The 20545-nt window shown below is 39.8% G+C and overlaps 1 protein-coding gene across 2 annotated transcripts in view; it reads right to left on the reverse strand.

The window, feature by feature from the left end:
• The window catches only part of ANK2 (ankyrin 2), a gene marked incomplete at both ends in the record, with an annotated part of 237407 nt that overhangs the window by 177140 nt on the left and 39722 nt on the right, over window positions 1-20545 (reverse strand). The window lies entirely within an intron of this gene.

The raw sequence follows: 20545 nt of genomic DNA on the forward strand, positions 1-20545 counted from the left end.
GGGACCAACCAAAGCAGGCTACTACTGATAAGTCTTTGATATTGGCTTTATGTAAGTTAACGTGGATAAAAGAATATGAACTTGAGTCGTTTGAAACGATCAAGAAATATTCATTGAGCTGGTTTATTGTGAGCAAAATATTGATTGGGCTTACAGATCTGTGAGTCCCAGGCAAGATATCACTTTGATCTACAACTTTTGGAATAATTCTATTTCTATATAATATCATTATAATGACTAAATATACCATGTAGTTTAAAGATAAGATCTTAAGGCTACTTTGAAACAACCATGTGCACATTAATCAACCTTAAGGGGCAGAGTTATCTTTTTTGTTTAGCACTTCTATTAAATTTTTATAAAGCAATATTATAACATTTTGTCTATAATCAAATTTTGCAATAAGCTCTATTCTCCATTTCTCTTGATGATTCTATGAGATATTTTGCCCATTGACTGCTTTTCTATGATCATATAAAACTAGTGGATGAAACCCCAGGTAGAACCACTAAAAATTTTATACCACCATTTGAGCATTGGTTGCATTTCTGGCACATATGGACAATGTATCGACTAGTCCATTTTTAAAAGTTGAGGAACAGATTCAAGAAGATACAGCTAACCATACATGAAACTTAAATGCTTGCATCAAAATGCATTAAATTGTTTTGGATCTTAGGACAAATCTGTAATTAATATAAACTTATCAGTTAATCAACAAGCATTTGCTAGTTACCCACCAAGTACTTAGCTCTAGGTGCTAGGTTCTAAGGGAGAACCAGTGACATAGTTTCTGTCCCCAGAGAGCCCCCCAAATATTTTTTATTAAACAATTGAAAATCACCTCTGTGCTAGCATATACTCATCCACGATTTTTTCAAATCTTTGGCTATTCTACTTTGCAAATCTTACATGTTGAATTAAGGGTCCTCCAGTCTGTCAGAAAAGTACAACTAACTTAATATATAACTTCCTTAATAACATTAAAATTTAAATATTTGAAAGGAGGCAATTGTAAATATGAGTTCTTGAAAATACTAAAGGAAAAAGATGGAGGGCAAATGGATATATCAACGGGAAAATAATAGAGAAGAGAAAGTGAAATTTGTTCCCTAACCTCCACCCCACCCCCACTCATAACGGGGCTCCTGTGTCAGAGACACCCTAAATGAGGAGCTCTTTTCAAGAGGAACTACATGCCCACATATAGAGATACAAATAATTATGAAATGCAGTTTACAGTTTCACTCTGCCATTACCATAAGTGACACTGGTGAAAGGAATCATCTATATAATGGGAGGAAAAAATCAAACTCAAAATGAAAATGACCTGTTTACATATTCCCAATCCAGTTCCCACTCAGTATACTCATCCATAATGTACCTGCACCTTTCCCATCTCTTTCATGGTGGCTGCTCTAAACTAAGAGTACTCACTATGATGGAATTAAGAATGTATTTAGTTTTCATGAAGATGGGGAAAAGCAAAGCACGTGTCATCTTTTGTCAGTTGAATTGATCTTACTGTGTCTTTGATGTCCAAAGATTTCTGATTTAATATATAAATCAAACTATGGATGACCCAAGAGGAATCTTGTTTTACTAGTGAGTTATTCTCAAATCCTAGAGGCTTTCTTTTTAATTCCAAAATGATGAATATTTAATGAGGATTTGCTAAGTCTTCATCAATTAAAAAATATTTACAATGTGGCTTGAAATTTGGTGGCTCATTGGTCATTTCATAGGGAAAAAGCTTAGAATAAGACTGCTTCAAAGATACGACTTTATATAGTCTATTTCTAGATCTCCATTTCAACCATAGTGGAAGCCCATCTAGCGCTCCTGGATGGTAGCTCCCTTTTTGGCACTGGTCTTTTCCCCTGTCTAACCCCATCAAATGTTTCAATCATACAATCCCCCAAATATGGAGAATGACATTAAATATGATGGTGAGTTAGCCTGGGAGAAGAAAGAGTTATGAAAATTCTTCAAAATCTTCCTAGGACCAAGAAGGATGAAAGATTATGAGAGCTGAGAAATAAATACTTAACGAATGAAAGAGAAGCTTAATGACATGGATATCATTATTATATTTTATATTTTACATATATTATATTTTATAGATGAATATACTAAAATTCTCAGAAGCCAAGTGATTTGCCTCAAAGATCCTTACCACCAAGAAGAGGAAGAGCAAAAATTCAAACTTAGATCTGATTTCCAAACTCATGCTTTCAAAAAAGCTAAAATAATTAAGCTCCACACCAGTGTTTCAAACTGTAGGTCATCATGCACAAGTACGTCATAAAATCTGTTTAATGGATTGCCAATCAGTGTATTTCAAAACATGAAGTAGAGCAAAGAAAAATAGAGTGCACTGTGGGTGGCAAGTGTTGATTTTGTTTCGGAGGGGTTTTTTTGGTGTAACTTTACATACACATACATGTGTACACACGTCTGCATGTGCGTGTGCATGTGGTGTGCTCCTGTGTGTGTGCATGTGCACACATGCTTCTCTAGATTACAAAAAAAAAAAAAAACTCAGAAAGTTTAGGCAAGACCCAAGACATGAGGGCACCTTGGGGAAACAAGATGTTGTTTCAGACCAAATAAGTAAAAAAGCTAATGCTTACAAAGGGCACTCTAAGAGAGGAATGGTTTTTATGATATGCTTATTTGAATTTTATGAAATCAATAATTTTCATTTTAGATAAGTGCTGTGATGCAAATAAGATGAATAACGTTGGGACAAACAAGGATTCTTCCTTTTGAAAATACTAGCAGAATCATGGTTAAACCACATCCACATATGGAGTTCCAAGAGGGCGTGTGGAATAGTGGAGAACACACATGTTAGAGTTCCTATTCTGTCTCTCCATTACTAGCAATATAATTTAGTTTCTTCACTAGTAAAAGGGCAAGTTTCCATTCTGCCTTCTACAGATAGTTATTTAAAAGAGAATATAGAGGGGCGCCTTCAAGATGCTGGAGGAGTAAGATGTGGAGATCACTTTCTTCCCCACAAATACATCAGAAATACATCTACATGTGGAACAACTCCTACACAACACCTACTGAACGCTGGCAGAAGACCTCAGACTTCCCAAAAGGCAAGAAACTCCCCACATACTGGGGTAGGGCAAAAGAAAAAAGGAAAAATAGACATTAAACAATAGGGATGGGACCTGCACCTCTGGGAGGGAGCTGTGAAGGAGGAAAGGTTTCCACACACTAGGAAGGCCCTTCGCGGGTGGGGACTGCGGGTGGCGGAGGTGGTGAACTTCGGACATGAAGGAGAGTGCAGCAATAGGGGTGCAGAGGGCAAAGCGGAGAGATTCATGGACAGAGGATCAGTGCCGACCAGCACTCCCCAGCCCGAGAGGCTTGTCTGCTCACCCACCGGGGTAGGCAGGGGCTGGGAGCTGAGGCTCGGGCTTCGGTGGAATCCCAGGGAGAGGACTGGGGTTGGCTGCATGAACCAGCTGGAAGGGGGCTACTGAGCCACAGCTAGCCGGGAGGAAGTCCGGGAAAAAGTCTGGACGTGCTGAAGAGGCAAGAGACCATTGTTTCAGGGTGCACGAGGAGAGGGGATTCAGAGCACCGCCTAAACGAGCTCTAGAGACGGGCGCGAGCCACAGCTATCAGTGTGAACACAAGAGACGGGCAGGCATGAGATGCTAAGGCTGCTGCTGCAGCCACCAAGAAGCCTGTGTGCGAGCACAGGTCACTATCCACACCTCCCCTCCCAGGAGCCGGTGCAGCCCGCCACTGCCAGGGTCCCGTGATCCAGGGACAACTTCCCCGGGAGTACACACGGCACGCCTCAGGCTGCTGCAACATCACGCAGGCCTTTGCCACCGCAGGCTCACCCCGCATCTGTACCCCTCCCTCCCCACGGCCTAAGTGAGCCAGAGCCCCTGAATCAGCCACTCATTTAATCCTGTCCTGTCTGGGCGGGAACAGATGCCCTCAGGCGACCTACATGCAGAGGCGGGGCCAAATCCAAACCTGAACCCCAGGAGCTGTGCGAACAAAGAGAGAAAGGGAAATCTCTCCCAGCAGCCTCAAGAGCAGCAGATTAAATCTCCACAATCAACTTGATGTACCCTGCATCTGTGGAATACCTGAATAGACAATAAATCATCCCAAAATTGAGGCAGTGGACGTTGGGAGCAACTGTAGACTTGGGGTTTGCTTTCTGCACCTAGTTTGTTTCTCGTTTTATGTTCATCTTAGTTTAGTATTTAGAGCTTGTTATGACTGGTAGATTTATTGATTTGGTTGCTCTCTTCCTTTTTTAATTTTACATATATATATATATATTTTTTTTTTTTTTTCCCTTTTTCTCTCTTTCTGAGTGTGCATGTGCATGCTTCTTTGGGTGATTTTGTCTGCATAGCTTTGCTTTTGCCATTTGTCCTAGGGTTCTGACTGTCTGTTTTTTTGTTTTTTTGTTTTTAGTATAGTTTTTAGAGCTTGTTATCATTGGTGGATTTGTTTTCTGGTTTGGTTGCTCTCTTCTTTCTTTCTCTCTCTTTTTTATTACTTTTTATTTTTAATAATTTTTTTCTATTTTAATATTTTCTTTCACTTTTCTTTCTTTCTTCCTCCCTCCCTCCCTTTCTTTTTCTCCCTTTTGGTGCACTGGCCAGGTGTCAGGCCTGAGCCTCTGAGGCGGGAAAGCCGAGTTCAGGACATTGGTCCACCAGAGACCTCCCAGCCCAACGTAATATCAAATGGCGAAAGCTCTCCCAGAGACCTCCATCTCAATGCTAAGACCCAGCTCCACTCAACGACCAGCAAGCTACAGTGCTGGATACCCTAAGCTGAACAACTAGCAAGACATGAACACAAACTCACCCATTAGCAGAGAGGTTGCCTAGAATCATAATAACTTCACAAACACCGCAAAACACACCACTTGACGTGGTCCTGCCAACCAGCAAGATAAGATCCAGTCTCATCCACCAGAACACAGGCACCAGTCCCCTCCACTAGGAAGCCTACACAACCCACAGAACCAATCTTACCCACTGGGAGCAGACACCAAAAGTAACGGGAACTACGAACCTGCAGCCTGTGAAAAGGAGACACCCAAACAAATTAAGTTAAGCAAAATGAGAAGACAGGGAAATACACAGCAGATGAAGGAGCAAGGTAAAAACTCACCAGGCCAAACAAATGAAGAGGAAATAGGCAGTCTACCTGAAAACGAATTCAAAGTAATGATAGTAAAGATGATCCAAAATCTTGGAAACAGAATGGAGAAAATTCAAGAAACATTTAACAAGGACCTAGAAGAACTAAAAAGCAAACAAACAATGATGAACAACCAAATAAATGAAATTAAAAATTCTCTAGAAGGAATCAATAGCAGAATAACTGAGGCAGAAGAATGGATAAATGACCTGGAAGATAAAACAGTGGAAATAACTACCACAGAGCAGACTAAAGAAAAAAGAATGAAAAGAATTGAGGACAATCTCAGAGACCTCTAGGACAACATTAAATGCAAAAACATTCGAATTATACGGGTCCCAGAAGAAAAAGAGAAAAAAAAAGGGACTGAGTAAATATTCGAAAAGATGATAGTTGAAAACTTCCCTAATATGGGTAAGGAAATAGTCAATCAAGTCCAGGAAGTACAGAGAGTCCCATAAAGGATAAATCAAAGGAGAAACTTGCCAAGACACATATTAATCAAACTACCAAATACTAAATACAAAGAAAAAATATTAAAAGCAGCAAAGGAAAAGTAACAACATACAAGGGAATCCCCATAAGGTTAACAACTGATCTTTCACCAAAAACTCTGCAAGCCAGAAGGGAGTGGCAGGACATATTTAAAGTGATGAAAAGGAAAAACCTACAACCAAGATTACTCTACCCAGCAAGGATCTCATTCAGATTTGATGGAGAAATTAAAACCTTTTACAGACAAGCAAAAACTAAGAGAATTCAGCACCACCATACCAGCTCTACAACAAATGCTAAAGGAACTTGTCTAGGCAGGAAATATAAAAGAAGGAAAAAGAATTGCGATAACAAACCCAAAACAGTTAAGAAAATGGTAATAGGAACATACATATCAATAACTACCTTATATGTAAATGGATTAAATGCTCCAACCAAAAGATATAGACTGGCTGAATGGATACTAAAACTCTTACATATGCTGTCTACAACAGACTCACTTCAGACGTAGGGACACATACAGACTGAAAGGGAGGGGATGGAAAAAGATATTCCATATGAATGGAAATCAAAAGAAAGCCGGAGTAGCAATTCTCATGTCAGACAAAATAGACTTTAAAATAAAGTCTATTACAAGAGACAAAGAAGGACACTACATAATGATCAAGCGATCGATCCAAGAAGAAGATATAAAAATTGTAAATATTTATGCACCCAACATAGGAGCACCTCAATACATAAGGCAAATGCCAACAGCCATAAAAGGAGAAATTGACAGTAACACAATCATAGTAGCACAATCACCTCACTTTCACAGATCATCCAAAATGAAAATAAATAAGGAAACATAAGCTTTAAATGATACATTAAATAAGATGGACTTAATTGATATTTATAGGACATTCTGGCCAAAAACAACAGAATACACTTTCTTCTCAAGTGCTCATGGAACATTCTCCAGGATAGATCATATCTTGGGTCACAAATCAAGCCTTGGTAAATTTAAGAAAATTGAAATCATATCAAGTATCTTTTCTGACCACAACGCTATGAGACTAGATATCAATTACAGGAAAAAACCTGTAAAAATTATGAACACATGGAGGCTAAACAATACACTATTAAATAACAATGAGATCACTGAAGAAATCAAAAAGGAAATAAAAAAATACCCAGAAGCAAATGACAATGAAAACACGACAACCCAAAACCTATGGGACACGGCAAAAGCAGTTCTAAGAGGGACGTTTATAGCAATACAATCCTACCTCAAGAAACAAGAAACATCTTAAATAAACAACTTAAGCTTATACCTGAAGCAAATAGAGAAAGAAGAACAAAAAACCCCAAAGTTAGCAGAAGGAAAGAAATCATAAAGATCAGAACAGAAATAAATGAAAAAGAAATGAAGGAAATGGTAGCAAAGATCAATAAAACTAAAAGTTGGTTCTTTGAGAAGATAAACAAAATTGAAAAACCATTAGGCAGACTCATCAAGAAAAAAATGAAGACTCAAATCAGTAGATTTAGAAATGAAAAAGGAGAAGTAACAACTGACACTGCAGAAATACAAAGGATCATGAGAGTTTACTACAAGCAACTATATGCCAATAAAATGGACAACCTGGAAGAAATGGACAAATTTTTAGAAAAGCACAACCTTCTGAGACTGAACCAGGAAAAAATAGAGAATATGAACAGACCAATCACAAGCACTGAATTTGAAACTGTGATTAAAAATCTTCCAACAAACAAAAGCCCAGGACCAGATGGCTTCACAGGCAAATTCAATCAAACATTTAGAGAAGAGCTAACAACTATCCTTCTCAAACTCTTCCAAAATATAGCAGAGGGAGGAACACTCCCAAACTCATTCTATGAGGCCACCATCACCCTGATATCAAAAGATGCAACAAAAAAAGAAAACAATAGGGCTTCCCTGGTGGCGCAGTGGTTGAGAGTCTGCCTGCCGATGCAGGGGACACGGGTTCATGCCCCGGTCTGGGAAGATCCCACATGTCGTGGAGTGGCTGGGCCCGTGAGCCATGGCCACTACGTCTGCACGTCCAGAGCCTGTGCTCCACAACGGGAGAGGCCACAGCAGTGAGAGGCCCACATACCGCAAAAAAAAAAAAAAAAAGAAAACAATAGGCCAATATGACTGATGAACAGAGATGCAAAATCCTCAACAAAATACTAGCAAACAGAATCCAAGAGCACATTAAAAGGATCATACACCATGATCAAGTGGGGTTTACCCCAGAAATGCAAGGATTCTTCAATATATGCAAACTAATCAATGTGATAAACCATATTAACAAATTGAAGGAAGAAAACCACATGATCATCTCAATAGATGCAGAAAAAGCTTTTGACAAAATTCAACACCCATTTATGATAAAAACCCTCCACAAAGTAGGCATAGAGGGAACTTACCTCAACACAATAAAGGCCATATATGACAAACCCACAGCCAACATCATTCTCAATGGTGAAAAACTGAAACCATTTCCACTCAGATCAGGAACAAGAAAAGGTTGCCTATTCTACCCACTATTATTCAATATCGTTTTGGAAGTTTTAGCCACAGCAATCAGAGAAGAAGAAAAAGAAATAAAGGGAATCCAAATCGGAAAAGAAGAAATAAAATTGTCTCTATTTGCAGATGACACGATACTATATATAGAGAATCCTAAAAATGCTACCAGAAAACTACTAGAGCTAATCAATGAATTTGGTAAAGCAGCAGGATACAAAATTAATTCACAGAAATCTCTTGCATTCCTATAAACTAATGATGAAAAATCTGAAAGAGAAATTAAGGAAACACTCCCATTTACCATTGCAACAAAAAGAATAAAATACCTAGGAATAAACCTACCTAAGTGCACAAAAGACCTGTATGCAGAAAACTATAAGACACTGATGAAAGAAATTAAAGATGATGCAAACGGATGGAGAGATATACCATGTTCTTGGATTGGAAGAATCAGCTTTGTGAAAATGACTGTACTACCCAAAGCAATCTACAGATTCGGTGTCATCCCTATCAAACTACCAATGCCATTTTCCACGGAACTAGGACAAAACATTTCACAATACGTATGGAAACACAAAAGATCATGAATAGCCAAAGCAACCTTGAGGAAGAAAAACGGAGCTGGAGGAATCAGGCTCCCAGACTTCAGACTACACTATAAAGCTACAGTAATCAAGACAGTGTGGTACTGGCACAAAAACAGAAATATAGATCAGTGGAACAGGATAGAAAGCCCAGAGATAAACCCACGCACATATGGTCACCTTATATTTGATAAAGGAGGCAAGAATATACAATGGAGAAAAGACAGTCTCTGCAATAAGTGGTGCTGGGAAAACTGGACAGCTACATTTAAAAGAATGAAATTAGAACACTCCCTAACACCATACACAAAAATAAACTCAAAATGGATTAAAGACCTAAATGTAAGGCCAGACACTATAAAAGTCTTAGAGGAAAACATAGGTAGAACACTACGACATAAATCACAGTGAGATCCTTTTTGACCTACCTCCTAGAGAAATGGAAATAAAAACAAAAATAAATAAATGGGAGCTAATGAAACTTAAGAGCTTTTTTGCACAGCAAAGGAAACCATAAACAAGATGAAAAGACAAGCCTCAGAATGGGAGAAAATATTTGCAAACGAAGCAACTGACAAAGGATTAATCTCCAAAATATACAGCAGCCCATGCAGCTCAATATCAAAAAAACAAACAACCCAATCCAAAAATGGGCAGAAGACCTAAATAGACATTTCTCCAAAGAAGATATACAGATTGCCAACAAACACATGAAACGATGCTCAACATCACTAATCATTAGAGAAATGAAAATCAAAACTACAATGAGGTATCACCTCACACGGGTCAGAATGGCCATCATCAAAAAATCTACAAAGAATAAATGCTGGAGAGAGTGTGGAGTAAAGGGAACCCTGCTGCACCGTTGGTGGGAATGTAAATTGGTGCAACCACTATGGACAACAGTATGGAGGTTCCTGAGAAAACTAAAAACAGAACTACCATACGACCCAGCAATCCCACTACTGGGCATATACCCTGAGAAAACCATAATTCAAAAAGAGTCATGTACCGCAATGTTCATTGCAGCTCTATTTACAATAGCCAGGACATGGAACCAACCTAAGTGTCCACTGACAGATGAATGGATAAAGAAGATGTGGCACATATATGCAGTGGAATATTACTCAGCCATAAAATGGAATGAAATTGAGTTATTTGTAGTGAGGAGGATGGACCTAGAGACTATCATACAGAGTGAAGTACGTCAGAAACAGAAAAACAAACACCATATGCTAACACTTATATATGGAATAAAAAAAAAACAAAAAACAATGGTTCTGATGAACCTAGGGGCAGGACAGGAATAAATACTCAGACGTAGAGAATGGACCTGCGGACACAGGAAGGGAGAAGGGTAAGCTGGGATGAAGTGAGAGAGTGGCATGGACATATATACACTACCAAATGTAAAACAGATAGCTAGTGCGAAGCAGCCGCATAGCACAGGGGGATCAGCTTGGTGCTTTGTGTCCACCTAGAGGGGTGGGTTAGGGAGGGTGGGAGGGAGATGCAAGAGGGATGAGATATGGGGGTGTATGTATATGTATAGCTGATTCACACTATTCATATGTATAGCAGAAACTAACACACCTTTGTAAAGCAATCATACTCCAATAAAGATGTTAATAATAAATAAATAAAAATATGAATAAAATGGCAAAAATGCAAAAAACCAAGAATATAAAGTAATGTATGTCACTGTAAAGCAATTATACTCCAATAAAGATGTAAAAAAATATATAAATAAAGTAATGTATGTTTATGTTATTTGGACTCTTACAAATGTTAAGATATTATGATTTCCTGGTTAGATGCAGAAAGTAATAAATTCACACATATTCCTAACTCTTTCTGTTTTCTATCACAGAGATCTGGATAAAGATGATGAGCTGAATTGAGTGTTTTTTCTTTCATGGAAGGGGCCACAAGCAGATGGCAGTCTGAAGTCAGAAGTCCACGTTGAGTTTCACTGGGCTAAAATCATGGTGTCAGCAGGGCTGCATTCCTTCCAGAGGTTCTAGGGTAGAACAGTTCTTTTTGCCTTTTCCAGCTTCTAGAGGCCACCTGCATTCCTTGGCTTGTGGCCTCTTCCTCCATGGTTAAAGCCCACAGAGGAGCATGTACAAATCACTCTTGAATTGAGTATTTTGGGTCTAACATATAAATGCTTACCTGGGCTGGGAAAATTATTAAGTTAGACAGAAATGATTATTTTTAAATGTATTTTGAATTCTAATGAAACCTAAAAAGCAGATGGGAACCTGGTCTCTTAGTAGTCATCCTGTCAAAAATTCAAAGAGCTGTTATTTTACTACTGAGTTTTAACTCTCCTAAGTTAAATGTCATTTTCATGTGGTCTCATTTCTCTGGTTAATTTTATGAGAAATGATATATAAATTACTTCTTTAGTATTTGACTTAACATGTATTAAAGCAAGACATCTGACTTAACATGAAGCTCAAAGACAGAAAATTATTTGAGCTACTTATTATAATAGTCATGGTTTAAAGAGATTTAGACATTAAAAGTCAGCAGCAAATTATTTAAATAAAACCTAAAACTTATTACAGTTTATTCTCATGTGTCAGGCTTAGATCTAAGCTTTTAATTGCATTAACTCATTTAACCCTGAATTGAACATTATGAGTTATGAACTGCCTGGTGATTCTATCTCAGAAAGTATACTCTTAACCCCTACCATTAAAACAACAAAAAAAAACCTATGGGCTCTGCATTATAATTCTATTTCGCTTTCTTTAGACCTCAATTTCTCATTAACTCTTAGTTGATATTTTTTAGAATAAAAATATCTTAGCCTCTGATAATAAGTCAGTAGTTAAGGAGAAAAACTATTTCCTTTAGGCCTCTAGACTTACAATCTCTAAGAGTGTCAAAATTAGAAAGGAATTCTATAATGAATTCTAGACAGTTATAGTATCATGTCCATGCCAAGCTTAGTTAGTTTTAATTTAACTTAAAAATGGAGGAAAGGGGTTATGTTTGGTTGATCCCATAAGTTACTTACAGTAGTAAAATTCTTTGGTTCTTAAATGACAAGTAATGAGAGTATAATTTCCAGAAGATTTAAAGAAAATATCCGGCTTCCCTGGTGGCGCAGCGGTTGAGAGTCCGCCTGCCAATGCAGGCGACGTGGGTTCGTGTTCCGGTCCGGGAGGATCCCGCGTACCGCGGAGCGGCTGGGCCTGTGAGCCATGGCCGCTGGGCCTGCGCGTCCGGAGCCTGTGCTCCGTAGCGGGAGAGGCCACAACAGTGAGAGGCCGCGTACCGCAAAAAAATAAAAAAATAATAGAAATTATCTACCAGACGAAGTCTCATCTTTGTACATTTATCACTGACTCATTTAATATTTCAATCAATTCATCTTAAAAGAGGGCATTAAAAACATGGATCCTCTTCTGACATAGAATTTATCAAGATTGGCAAGCAGGGGAAGGAATGTATATCAGAATTAACCAGTAACTTTTTTTTAAAAGAAACGAGAAAACTCCTCTAGTGGGGCAGCCTGAAGTGGATGTGCCTCCAGGGGCCAAGGGTGAGATTGAAGTGAGAGAGTGAAAGAGCGGCAGGACCTCAAAAGGAAGGAAGCAAGACAGGAGCGTGCAACCTAAAAAGGTTCCGCACAGCTCATTCTAGTATGTGCTGTGTCCGCCTACTTCTAGTGAGACACAAGAATGTTGTCCACCATATTAAACTCAGATAAAAACATGGCACAGAGTTTCAAATTAATGTAAACTAGAGAAAGCTTAAATTCAATAATTAATAATAACTGAATATCAATTATTCACCTAAACTTTTTTGTACATGTATTATATGCCAAGCATTGTGCGAGGAACCAAGTTTACATTTCCAGGTACCCATAAAAAAATCTAGTAATGTTATTAGATAATTAATAATTAATAATATCCCCCTTTTTTTAATAATTTTAATTAAAAATAAGCCAAATTTGGCTTGCTGGGCTCTAAAAGAATATGGGAAGAGTGAGGAGGGAGCCATCAAACAAGAAAACTTAGCTTATGGGAGTCTTCCAAGTACCACACCATCACTCTGCTTTCCATCATAATATTGGGTTGGCCAAAAAGTTCATTCAGGTTTTTCCAGACGATGTTACGGAAAAAACTTTTTGGCCAACCCAATAAAATGATTCCTGCAAATTGCATTCAGTATCAATTTCAGGTTTGTCTGCGATACACAAGCCAGCTTAGTCACTTTGTCCTCTGAACAATCACAAAATTTGGTTCTTTTCACAACTGATTGAATTTTGTGTCCTGTTTATCTTCCCAACAAGGCTTCTTATGAACAAAAGTCAAATCTATTCACCTTTGTAACCTCTACGCCTAATATAGTACCTAGCACAAGGTGAAGGATACTGCAGTAATATTCTTACAATGAATGAGCTAATGAATAGTATGTCTCATGCAGAGGTAAGCAGGATTTTGTTTAATTCATCCAGTCACTGTGCATTCTATCAGGAAATGTGGTCAGTGCACAGACAAGTCAGGTACAACTACGTCCACCTCTAGCCTTTGGAAACACAATCAGGAAAAGTGCACTCTCTGAGGCTGAAGCTGGTTAATATTAATGTGTATAAGAGCAAATTAGACCGTGAGAGAAGGATTTAATCTAAAGTGGCTTTTCGGGCTTCCGTGGTGGCGCAGTGGTTGAGAGTCCGCCTGCCGCTGCAGGGGACACGGGTTCGTGCCCCGGTCCGGGAAGATCCCACATGCCGCGGAGCGGCTGGGCCCGTGAGCCATGGCTGCTGAGCCTGCGCGTCCGGAGCCTGTACTTCGCAACGGGAGAGGCCACAGCAGTGAGAGGCCCGTGTACCGCAAAAAAAAAAAGAAAATAAGATAAAGTGGCTTTTCTCAGCCTGGAATCCTTGGATGTGCTCTTGAGGATCTCAGAATTCTCTGAGAATTTTTTTAATCTGATATTTTCATTTAAGTGCCAATCTTAAAAAAATTAATAGACGTATATGCTAGATCATCTGGGTAAATCACATTTTAATTAAATATCATCTAGTAATTTCTTGTTCTTGTGTTCTTGATTGATTCCAAGGGATCATTTAAAGGAACATGAATCTTAATGCAGGATTTCTGAAACTGAAGCATACAGATGTATCTCAGGGCTCCCCCCAAAATCTCCTTCTCTAAGTAGGAGAAATACTACCTCAAGAGATGGTCTGTAAACATAACCTGATGAAACTTGGGTCTTTCCATTTGGAAAGCAGAATAGATGCTTGAGGAAGGAAGACTAGAACCTTCCTAAGTATTAGAAGCTTTACTATTTCCCACAGAATTACAAGTTGTCTGAAAGCAATAATGACAATTTTGATTAAGTTGGAAGGAATAAACTTGTTAGAACTTATCCAGAATTTGTCCATCCAGCTACTCTATCTTGAGTGAAATCATCCATTGTGGCCAGCCCAACTTTTTGTTAATTAACTTCTCTCCAACTGCAACTGTCACAGCCATAATTTGGCCTCCTGAATGAGTGTGTGCAACACAGTGGGTTTTCTCACGTATCATTTGAGCCCAAAGTAGTTTCCCTTTAAGGTAGAGAAGTATGTTGCGAAGATTACATACATGAAGTATGTAACACAGTGATGAGCACATAGTAGGCATGCAATAAAGAAACTATTATTTGATATCATAGGTATTATTACTTCCCATTTCACGAATGGATTATTTGACTCAGAATAATTTAAGTGATTGGCTCAATGTCTGTTTATTCAATTATTCATTTATCAAATATTAATTGGAAACCTATTGTGTACCAATCCTGGGTCTTATTCCTTGCAGCAAAGTGCCCTCTTCACTAAACACTGAAGCTTAAATACTAGTTTATAAATCATTCATTGTGACCTGGTTCATATAAGCTAGTAGCCGTATTTAGATTGGTATACTTCATGGGCCTTTCTTTTTAAACCCCTTAATTTTCCTGTGTTGTTGATGTTCCAAGTTCCCAGTTTGTGGAGTTTGCCTTCCTTTCTGTGTATTGCTAAATTGTTAGCTGTGAACGCAAATGGTTAATAAGAATCTAATGTCTTCTTTAGAGACACAGAAATCTCACTAAAAGGAGTCATTAAAAAGGGCTGTAGGATTCCCTGGTGGCGCAGTGATTGAGAGTTCGCCTGCCAATGCAGGGGACACGGGTTCGCGCCCCGGTCCGGGGGGATCCCACATGCCGTGGAGCGGCTGGGCCCGTGAGCCATGGCCGCTGGGCCTGCACGTTCGGAGCCTGTGCTCCGCAACGGGAGAGGCCACAACAATGAGAGGCCCGCGTACCACAAAAAAAAAAAAGGGCTGTAGAGACCATCTCCAGTTTGAGGTCTAAATTAATAATTTCAAGGGAACTTGAATAACAGATCTCTTGATATAACTTCTGGTGGTTGCTTTGGATGAGAAAATATATTCTCACCTCCCTGGTAAATTGCTTCTTTCTCATGCTACTTCCCTCCTCTGCCTCCCAAGGGCACTATTGTTGTCTTCCCTCATTCCTTAAGGGAAATATCACATCACAGGTTCTCCGATAAACTTCTTTCCCAAGGGCAGTGGCATGCTTCTCTCACCCCCACAGTGAGTCTGCATACCCACTCAGGTGCAGGGTTTAATTTCAGATTGTCCTCTCTGCCCCCTCTACCCTGCACAAAGAAGTTTTCTTCTTTTTATTGATGGTAGCTTTTTTTTTTTTTTTTGGGTGGTGGTAGCTAGGGGAATGAGGGTGTGGGGAGAGCCAGGGATGACCTCTTCCAAGGTGTGCCCTCATGAGCTTTTGTTCATCTGCATCTTAGACTCTTTCATCTTACCCTGAAGACCTTTCATTTCTGCGGGAAGAGGCTGAAAAGAAACTGAGTAAAGGACTAAAATCAGTTGCCTACATCAAGTTATACGCACGTACATATATAGGCTCATCAAGAGACACGTAGCCCCTGATCATGTCCATCTCAACAGACAAGCACTTTTTCATATGGGGCTGCTGAATTCTCTTCTCTTTTTCTGAATCTAAAGAAGGTATCATCTGAAAACAAGGTTTCCTTTTTTCCCTTCCTCCTTATTCCAGAAGAGAGAAGGCCTTGAAAAGACTAGAGATCCTAGGATTTGGGGTTACACCTTTATAATCATCAAAACACATACACATACACACGAAAGGATAAGGAGAAATCTATGAGGGTAGGGAGGGATGGGAGAGGCTTGGGAAACTTCTATAGAAGAAAGGAAAAAGACTGTTTAGAATAAGTGATCAGCAAACGAAGAGACTGTTAGACTATGAGTGGACAAAATCTCGGTTACTGTGAAGGGGCTGGTTGATTTTTAAGGGCACAAAGAAAGTAACCAAGCAGAAAAATGACTAAGCGAAAATGGCATCTACCTGTTACCTCACACACCACCTGTGTTTGGCTGTAATGCGTATCTGAAGAGCTGTATTGAATACGTGTTTGGATCAAGATCTTCCCTCTGTTGACCCTCCACAGCAGAAATGAAGGTGAGACTCCATAACTCTATGGGCTCCTGGCTAGACTCCCTGCTGCCTCTTATCTTTCTCCAGACAACTCTCACAGTCTCACCATCAACATCTGGTTGGGACCATACGGACTAAACTTATTACACCCTGTATCCCTCTTTGTGCCAGTCACCACGTGAATCCTCATCCCTCCAAACGCAACCCCTGTATGCCTTGCTATCCCCTTTTCTAACTATGTCTCTGATCACTTCCCATGTCCTGAAACTCTTACACAATGGCCTCTAGAAGACATGAATGTGGTTATTAGCAGCATCTGTGTCTTAAATCTTTTCTCTGAGCATTCCTTTTAACCTTTCTGTTCTAAATGAAACCCGAAGCTACTGCTTCCCTGAAGTCTACTCAAGTGATAATATTTATCCCCTACACCCCAATTAACCACTGGACTCAGTGGAGCTATGCTAATGCTCCTTGCTCTTCAAAACGATTTCTTCCTCATCCTTTTACATAAACCTCCAGAAGCCACCAGCCTGTATGTTTTAGATCCCATCCTCATCTCTTGAAGATTTTAGCTTCTAGTTCATTGCCACCTTTTCCAACATATATGAAGGTGGTTTTCCCAGAACTCTACACATTCAGGTTCCTGACTTTTCCACCAATAATTTTTCTTCTCTCTACCTCATCTACTCTTTCCACGGTCATTTCCAATGATATAATCTTCCTCCAGGATTTCAACTTCGAGCACCCGAGCCGTTAACTTCCATTTACCCTCCTGCCAATCTACTGACCCAAATCAAACAATCCTTCAGCCCCTGACACCTAGAGTCTGTTCACCTTTTCACTGTGTCCATTTCTTTCCTCATTCAGCCTAAATTCCATGCATAATCTTTATAATCATTTTAGTCATTCCCTTGTATGCATCCGCAGTTGGCTTGCCCTTCTCTGGCTGTACTATACATGCTTAGCTCAACCACAATCTCTGCAACTGATCCCATGTCTGAATGTGGCTGCAGAAATACACATACGTGCTCGCTTGTCATAATCCTTAAGTGGGCCCTTAACACTGCCTGGCAATCATACTCTGTTACCCTTAATCACTCTCTCTCCCACTCTCCTAGATGATTATTTCATATCTTCTGTCTCCTCAATCTCCAACACCTCCTCTCCCATCTTAGCTCTCTGCTGATGACATTCATATTTCACTAAAAACTAGAAGCAGTTAAAAGAGAATTTCCATTCCACATCCAGCTCCCAGCACCACACCCACACTACTTCTTGGTCTTTTATCCCTAAACCCTTCTTTTTCCTGAACTATCCATGTTCTTAGCAAAGGCCGACTCCCCCACTTGCGCACCAGGTCCCATCCCCTCTCACCTACCCTAGGACACCATCCAGCAAGTCTACCCTCTCTCTCATGCATCATTGATTTTTCCCTCTTCTGCTTTTTTCCATTAAAAAAACAAAAATGCTATGATTTATCTCATATTTTTAAAAAAGCCTCTCTTAATCCTACCTCCTCTTCCAGCTACGTCCCCTGTTCTCTCCTTCCCGTTATAGAAAGAGACCTTCCAGTAGTATCTGGTCTGCTCATTACCGACTGAATCAACTCCAGTCAGGCTTTCACCCCACCAGGCAACTGAAAATGCCTTTAACAAGTCATTAGCTACCACCACTTCACTACAGCATTTGTTCTGTTCCTCAGCTTATTTGATCAACAGCATTTTATAGGGTTGATCATTTCCTCCACCTGAAAATAACTCCTTCACTTGGCTTCCAGGACACTGCACTCCAGGGTTTCTGGCCACTTCTCTGGGCAACTCTTCCCCATTCCCCTTGCTGGTTCCTCCTCATCTTCCTGACCTCTAAGAGAGGGAGGGTCCCAAGGCTCAGTCCTTGGACCTCTTCAATTTTTCATAAATTTTTCACTCACTGTTTTGGCAACCTTGTCCAGTTTCCTGGTTTTACATAACATCTATAACACTGAATGTGCCAAATAATAGATCTCTGGCCAAACTCTCTCCTCTGAACGTCAGACGCATCTATCCAACTACATGCTCAATATCTTGGATATCAACTAGACAAATCAAATTTAACATGTTCTCAAGTGACCTTCTGATTATTCCCTCAAACCCGCTCAAACCACAGTCTTTCCCATCTCAGTTAATGAAACGTTAGCCCGCATTCGTCTTGCGACCCCAGCCTTCATCTCTGACTCCTCCCTTTTCCACTCGGCAATCATTCACTGTTACACTTAATCACGCTCTCCCACTCTCCTAGACGATTAGTTCACACCTTCTCTCTCCTCTCGGGTAATGAATCTTCCACCCTCATTATTCTCTTTGCGACCCCAGCCTTCATCCCTGACTCCTCTCTTTTGCTCTTAGACTACATGAAATCCATCAACAAAACCTATCAGCTCTATCTTCAAAATATATCCAGAATCCAACCACTTCTCACCATCTCTCCTGCCTGCTTACCTAGAACACCTCATCTCTCACTGAAAGTATGACAAAAAGTGTAATACTCCTTTGTAAAGTGTTAATACTCCTTTGTCTTGGTAAAGTATTTCAAGAGTGTTCCCTCCTTCTGCCCTTGCTCCCTTTCAGTCTAAGGGTGACTATTCAAACTTAAGTCAGCTTATGTCCCTTCTCTGCTAATCACTTCTTTTCTCTCGGAATTAAAGCCAAAGTTCTTAAAATAGCCTACATGCTCTCTGGTGCTGCCTTGGGCTCTCCCCGACCTCCTACTTCTCTTCCCCTCCCTCGTTTTACTCCAGCTACACTGGCTTCAAACACGCCAGGCATGCTCCCTCCTTGGGGTTTTCTCCCCGTCAAGCCTTCTTCTAAGATATACTCCCTCCAAACAGTGCAGGGCTTCCTTGTTCAATTCCTTCAGGTCTTCCTCTGACCATCCGACCTCAAGTAACATGCTGCTCCCCTTCCCCTCCCTCTCCTCCCCCCCTACTATATTTTTCTCCCTGTCATTTACTTCCATCTCTCTTTCCAGATATTTTAGTTTTTTCCTTAGAGACTGTCTCTCTCAGGTTGTAGATTATAAGCTATATGAGGGCAGGGTTCTGCCTCTCTCTTCATGGCACCTAGGACAGTGCCTACCACATAGTAAACACACAATACATGCTTGAATAAACAGATAAACAAATGGTAAGCCTGAGTTCAGACTGGCCGAAAGACTGCTATGATGATAAAATTTGAGATGACTTAAGGAGGTTTGAGTGGCTGCCTGGGAGTTATGTTTTAAAATCCACATCTTTTAGTCATAGAAAAAGAGCATTCAAGAGAATTCTTAGAATATAAATTGTTCTGTTCAATCTAAATCACATTAGCAGAGTACTTAAGAAGACGAGTCGGGATTTCCCTGGTGGCGCAGCACTTAAGAATCTGCCTGCCAATGCAGGGGACATGGGTTCAATCCCTGGTCTGGGAAGATCTCACATGCCATGGAGCAACTAAGCCCATGCACCACAACTACTGAGCCTGAGCTCTAGAGGCTGTGAGCCACAACTACTGAAGGCTGCATGCCTAGAGCCCAAGTTCCACAACAAGAGAAGCCACTGCAATGAGAAGTCCGCGCACTGCAATGAAGAGTAGCCCCCGCTCACCACAACTAGAGAAAGCTCGCGGGCAGTATGGAGACCCAAAGCAGCCAAAAATAAATGAATAAATAAAAAATTTTAAAAATAAAATAAAAAAAGACAAGTCACAAAAAAATTTGAGTTAAGCTACCCTTGGCAATTTTTAAATGAAAGAAGATCTTCATCATCCTGTTACACACAGGAGTGAAACTTTTCAGAGCTATGGACAAGTAGTTGAGGAAGTCTCTACCGGAATTACTTTACATTGGATGACTTATCAACATTGAAACTAAAAATTCTAAGTTCTCAAAATATTTAGCATACATTATTCAAATCCAACTTAGTGCTACTCAGTATAGAGCAAGAACTGGTATTAATGTATTGAAAAAAATCAGAGAATAATGCAGAATCCAGAAACAAGAGCACACATAGCCAGAACTAGACAGATGCAACACCTTTGGCTTCTTCTAAATGAGGGGTCAAAATAAGCTCATAGATATATAACAAGATTATTTGTACAAATACTTTTACCTCATTTAACTTGTTAGAAAACTATATATAGTTCATTCCATATTCCATTAATTCTATGAATTCAATTCTCAGTTATTCATTTTTGTTGTTTCTGGCATTTTTAAATGTCATTTCTGGCATTTT

Source organism: Leucopleurus acutus (assembly GCF_964270905.1).
Source record: "Leucopleurus acutus genome assembly, chromosome: 4".
Classification (NCBI taxonomy): domain Eukaryota; kingdom Metazoa; phylum Chordata; class Mammalia; order Artiodactyla; family Delphinidae; genus Leucopleurus; species Leucopleurus acutus.